At 48.9% G+C, this 6262-nt stretch overlaps 4 non-coding genes across 4 annotated transcripts; 2 read left to right on the top strand and 2 right to left on the bottom strand.

Moving 5' to 3' along the window:
• Window positions 1–1496: 1496 nt before the first annotated feature.
• trnad-guc (transfer RNA aspartic acid (anticodon GUC)) lies at window positions 1497–1568 on the top strand. Its single transcript has one exon. It is a non-coding gene; the product is annotated as a tRNA-Asp (tRNA).
• Window positions 1569–2016: 448 nt separating this feature from the next.
• trnag-gcc (transfer RNA glycine (anticodon GCC)) lies at window positions 2017–2087 on the bottom strand. Its single transcript has one exon. It is a non-coding gene; the product is annotated as a tRNA-Gly (tRNA).
• A 3405-nt stretch (window positions 2088–5492) lies between these two features.
• trnad-guc (transfer RNA aspartic acid (anticodon GUC)) lies at window positions 5493–5564 on the top strand. The gene has a single exon. It is a non-coding gene; the product is annotated as a tRNA-Asp (tRNA).
• A 440-nt stretch (window positions 5565–6004) lies between these two features.
• trnag-gcc (transfer RNA glycine (anticodon GCC)) lies at window positions 6005–6075 on the bottom strand. Its single transcript has one exon. It is a non-coding gene; the product is annotated as a tRNA-Gly (tRNA).
• Window positions 6076–6262: the final 187 nt, after the last annotated feature.

Here is a 6262-nt window from a genome sequence, read left to right as displayed (position 1 = left end):
ACAGCTGGAGAAACTACGCCGGAACAAAGCTGCAGGCCCGGATGGAATCAACCCCAGAGTCCTGAAGGCCTGCGCAGGGTTCTACAGCACCTATTCAACCGGAGAAGGTTCTGGTGCTGTGGAAGACATCCTGCCTTGTTCAAGTACCAAAGAAGTCACATCCAGCTGTGCCATCAACACGATCCAGCCTACACTGCTTGGGGAGAACCTTGTTAACCTTGTTTAACCTCGTTCACCTCGTCACAGACTACACCCCTGTGGTGATTAAACAACGACCTGTAGAAAGGCCTGTGAAGCAGTGGTAGAAGGAAACCAGTGCTAGGCTCAGAGACTGCTTCGAGACAATAGACTGGGAAGAACTCTGCAGCCCCCACGGCAGTGACATCAACAGCATTACCCACTGCATCACAGACTAGGTGAAAAGACAGCTGGAGAAACTATGCCGGAACAAAGCTGCAGGCCCAGATGGAATCAACCCCATAGTCCTGAAGGCCTGCAGCTATGCAGGGTTCTACAGCACCTATTCAACCGGAGAAGGTTCCAGTGCTGTGGAAGACATCCTGCCTTGTTCCGGTACCCAAGAAGTCACATCCAGCTGTGCTCAACAACTACAGACCAGTTGCCTTGACATCCCATGTAATGAAAGTCTTGGAGAGACTGGTTTTGGACCATCTGAGACCTCAGGTGACCACCTCACTAGACCCATTGCAGTTTGCCTACCGCCCCTTAATTAGTGTTGAGGACACGATCATCTACCTTCTTTAACGGGCCCTCGCTCACCTGGATAGAGCTGGCAACACTGTGAGGATCATGTTCTTTGATTTCTCCAGTGCCTTCAACATGATCCAGCCTACACTGCTGAGGGGAGAACCTTGTTAACCTTGTTCACCTTGTCACAGACTACACCCCTGTGATGATTAAACAACGACCTGTGAAGAGGCCTGTGAAGCAGTGGTAGAAGGAGACCAGTGCTAGGCTCAGAGACTGCTTTGAGACAACGGACTGGGAAGCACTCTGCAGCCCCCACAACAGTGACGTCGACAGCATGACCGACTGCATCACAGACTACATTCATTTCTGTGTGGAGAACACTGTGTCCTCCAAGTTGGTACGGTGTTTTCCCAAAAACAAACCCTGGGTGACCTCCGAGATTAAGGCCCTGCTGAACGAGAAGAAGAGTGTCTTCAGATCGGGGGACAAAGAGAAGCTGTGCAGAGTCCAGAAATAACTCCAGCTGAGGATCACAAGAGACTGTACTTACCTTTACTTTTCACTTCATACACCTCAGACTTTCAGCACCACTCGGGAGTCCTGTCATGGCGTGGAGTAGGAGCAACCACCTCGTCTTGAATGTGGCCAAAATGAGGGAGATGATTGTGGACTTCAGGATCAAAGTTTCCATCCTGGGTGAGGAGGTGGTGCAGGACTACAAGTACTTGTTCAGTCTATATATGAACACATAAAAAAAAAAGACGTGTCGAAAAAATGCTAACATCTCCTCGTTAGTATAGTGGTGAGTATCCCCGCCTGTCACGCGGGAGACCGGGGTTCGATTCCCCGACGGGGAGTGTACATACCTTTTTTCCCAACTTACAACATCTTAACCTATGCCAAACACTTCTTTAGAGACCACAGCAAGAACCTACCGTCAATAAACAGCTTCTTCTTGCCGTTATTATCCTGTACTGGAAGACAGTATCACTTACAAACACCTCAACTCCTCTGGCCTTCAGATTAAGAGACTGGAGAGTTGAAACCCAAAATGGATACATAATTTTTCCTTAAAAACAAGATAAAATAAACAAAATATACCTGCTGTATGAACATATGCAGATGATACAACATGTGAAACGTCTGTTGCATTGCCCGGGAATCGAACCCACTCCTTCTGCTTGGCCTTAAAAATTCTCCTTGTTTAAAACAAATGAAACTAAATTCACAAACGGTGAAATTGTTTTTGAAAGGCCGTGACATCCATACACACATAAATGGTGTAAAAAAAAAAAAAAAGGGTGTTGCATTGGCCGGGAATCGAACCCGGGCCTCCCGCGTGGCAGGCGAGAATTCTACCACTGAACCACCAATGCTCACATGAAGGCATTTGTGACATCATAGGCCAAAAGAGACCGTGGACCGTTATCCTGGACATATATGAAAATACACTTAACGCACAAGATCTCGTGAACACTCTCCATGTTCCTCAAAAAGCCTCTCTGCCTGGTGCTGCTCACATTGGGGAGGTACCACATGTCATTGTGGGAGAGACTTTGAAGCCCTACCTGGTGAGACCCTACCCAGGACAGAACCTAACCCATAAAAAGAGGATTTTCAAGAACCTAACCCATAAAAAGAGGATTTTCAATTACAGACTCTCCAGAGCGAGGATGTTGGTTGGCGTCACGTTGGAGGATTTTCCACTGGAGGATTAACCCGCACCCCAAAAACGTGGACACGCTTGTGGTGGCAGCATGCATCCTGCACAATTTCCTCCTTGCCTCTAGTAAATATGTGCAGCTGCCAGAAGAGGCACAGGAACTCTGGGGATACATGGCACCGGTGCAAAACATGGGAGGAAAGAGAAGCCTGTGCTATCAAGGAGAGCTTAGCTACTTTCTTTACCTTCCCCGAGGGCAGTGTGTCCTGGCAGGACAGAATGATTTAAATGGCTTCGCTTAAAGTCATTCAAGTGACTAAAATAGTGTATATTGTATTGTGTTTTCTTCCTGTTGTGAAGAGGTGTAATATGTTCAGTCTTGTGAATTGTCAGTGACTTTGTATTGGTCTGCCCCCTTCTTATCAGCCCCTCAATTTCAAGGTGTGAAAGTACTGTGGCCATTGTTATGTCATCAGGACACCAGCAAGACAGTCTCTACAGCACATCCCCCCACAACAGTTACAACACTTTAGCACAGTAGTAAAATTACAAACTTACCATCCACTCTCATTGCTCCTGCAATGGCATTCCATGCCGCATTTTCTTTTGCTGGTGTCCTTATAAAAAGGGATGTGAGGCATCATAAATGATGATTGGTTGATTTTGGACCTCCAGAATCAACTTCTCCTCATCCATGGTGTCGACGGGGTGAAAAGACGCCTGAAAACATCTGACCTTTTGACTTCAGGTCGGCCCCACCCATTAGGGGTTAGCCGTAAACAATGCCATGCACCATCATCATCGTTGTTTACAGTCCTCCATCAGCTGATGCCAACGCCATGTGACGTCATCACATCCAGACTGCAAACAGACCATCCAAATGCATTCATGGCCATTTCCGGTGACTTCAATCACACGACCCTCTCTGCTACACTCCCGACCTTTCAACAGTTTGTGCCCTGCCCCACCAGAGACAATAAAACCTTGGACTTAATGTATGCTAATGTTAAGGAAGCATACAACTCCACTGTCCTCCCTCTCCCCTTTGGCATATCTGATCACAATCTGGTACTTCTCACCTCCAGATACACAAACGTTGTTCAGAAGCATGGTGAGAACATCAATGCCGGTTTAACTCCTTCAAACGCCGAATTGACAGTGACTGATAACAACACCGACTTCATTTGCGGCGTGCATAGCGGGTCTTCACAGAGCTGCCCTTGAACGCCTGTCTGTAAATGACGCTGGATGCGTATCGGCCGTATCGGCCATGTGTATCGGCCGATGCCGATACACCTAGACAACGCTAATATCGGCCAGATATATCGGCCGGCCGATATATCGGTCGACCCTTAATACAAATAAAATTGATTTGATTTGATTTGAAGAGAGCCTTCAGGGACGGGGACTGAGAGCTACTGAGGTGCAAGCTGAGAGGCTGGTTTTGGGCCATCTGAGACCTCAGGTGACTACCTCCCTAGACCCACTGCAGTTTGCCTACCGCCCCTCGGATGGGGGCTGCTTCATCTACCTGCTTCAACAGGCCCTTGCTCACCTGGATAGAGCTGGCAACACTGTGAGGATCATCCATCCATCCATCTTCTCCCGCTTATCCGTTAATCGGGTCGCGGGGGCAGCAGCTTCAGCAGGGCGGCCCAGACTTCCCTCTCCCCGGCCACTTCGTCCAGCTCTCCCAGGGGAACCCAAGGCGTTCCCAGGCCAGCCGAGAGACATAGTCCCTCCAGTGTGTCCTGGGTCTTCCCCGGGGCCGCCTCCCGGAGGGACGTGCCCGGAACATCTCACCAGGGAGACATCCAGTAGGCATCCTCACGAGATGCCCGAGCCACCTTAACTGGTTCCTCTCGATGCGGAGGTGCAGCGGTTCTACTCTGAGCTCCTCACGGATGGCCAAGCTTCTCACCCTATCTCTAAGAGAAAGCCCAGCCACCCTGCGAAGGAAGCTCATTTCGGCCGCTTGTATTCACGATCTTATTCTTTTGGTCACTACCCAAAGCTCGTGTCCATAGGTGAGGGTAGGAACGTAGATCGACGGACCGGTGCAGAGTCCGCATCACTGCAGAAGCCGCACCGATCCGCCAGTCAATCTCCCGTTCCATCCTTCCCTCACTCATGAACAAGACCCCGAGATACTTGAACTCCTCCACTTGAGGCAGGAGGTGATTTGGAGGTGCTGATTCTCATCCCAGCCGCTTCACACTCGGCTGCGAACCGCTCCAGAGAGAGCTGAAGGTCACGTTCCGATGAAGCCAACAGGACTAGATCATCCGCAAAAAGCAGCGACCCAATCCTGAGGCCACCGAACCGCAGCCCCTCAACGCCCTGGCTGCGCCTAGAAATTCTGTCCATAAAGGTTATGAACAGAACCGGTGACAAAGGGCAGCCTTGGAAACAGGTCCGACTTACTTCCGGCAATGCGGACCAAGCTCTGGCACCGAGAGTATACTCCCGGAGCACCCCCCACAGGACTCCCCGAGGGACACGGTCGAACGCCTTCTCCAGGTCCACAAAGCACATGTAGACTGGTTGGGCAAACTCCCATGCACCCTCCAGGACCGTGCTAAGGGTATAGAGCTGGTCCACAGTTCTACGACCAGGACCAAAACCACATTGCTCCTCCTGGAGGATCATGTTCTTTGATTTCTCCAGTACCTTCAACACGATCCAGCCTACACTGCTAGGGAGAAGCTCCAGGTGATGCAGGTGGATACCTCTACAATCTCCTGGGTAACTGACTACCTGATGGACAGACCAGTTTGTTTGTCTGATCAGGTTGTTAGCAACACAGGAGCACCGCAAGGGAAGTACTCACCCTTCCTCTTCACGCTGTACACCTCAGACTTTCAGCACCACTCGGGAGTCCTGTCATGGTGTGGAGTGGGAGCAACCACCTCGTCTTGAATGTGGCCAAAATGAGGGAGATGATTGTGGACTTCAAGAGGACTAGGTCCTGATCTGAGCACAGTTACCATCCTGGGTGAGGAGGAGAAGATGGTGCTATAATACAAGTACTTGGGCGTACACCATGAATAACAGACTGGGCTAAATAAATATTTCTACAAACAAATAAAAAAGGACGCGTGGAAAAAAAGCTATCATCTCCTCGTTAGTATAGTGGTGAGTATCCCCGCCTGTCACGCGGGAGACCGGGGTTCGATTCCCCGACGGGGAGTGTACATACTTTTTTTCCTCCACTTACAACATCTGAACCTATGCCAAACACTTCTTTAGAGACCACAGCAAGAACCTACCTTCAATAAACAGCTTCTTCTTGCTGTTATTATTCTGTACTGGAAAAGACAGTATCACTTACAAACACCTCAACTCCTCTGGCCTTCAGATTAAGAGACTGGAGAGTTGAAACCCAAAATGGATACATCATTTTTCCTTAAAAACAAGAAAAAATAAACTAAATATACCTGCTGTACGAACATATGCAGATGATACAACATGTGAAACGTCTGTTGCATTGGCCGGGAATCAAACCCACTCCTTCCGCTTGGCCATAAAAATTCTCCTTGTTTAAAACAAATGAAAATAGATTCACAAACTGAAATAGTTACTGAAAGACCCTGACATCTATAGATGGTGTAAAAAGGTGAAAAAGGGTGTTGCATTGGCCGGGAATCGAACCCGGGCCTCCCGCGTGGCAGGCGAGAATTCTACCACTGAACCACCAATGCTCACATGAAAGCATTTCTGGGCGTGGCCATTTTATGCGTTCACATCCACAGTCAGGACCAACGACTGTGATTTTAAGAAGCAGCATCTGATTCACCATTACATCAAACAGGGCCAAAAAAACAGCCAAAGCAGCAGATTGTGGTTGGGTATTAACTAAAATCGATGCATGAATAAATAAACGAGCGC

Source organism: Larimichthys crocea, chromosome XIX (assembly GCF_000972845.2).
Source record: "Larimichthys crocea isolate SSNF chromosome XIX, L_crocea_2.0, whole genome shotgun sequence".
NCBI lineage: Eukaryota > Metazoa > Chordata > Actinopteri > Sciaenidae > Larimichthys > Larimichthys crocea.
The sequence above is the reverse complement of the archived record's forward strand: the minus strand, read 5'-3'. Positions and strand labels throughout refer to the sequence as shown.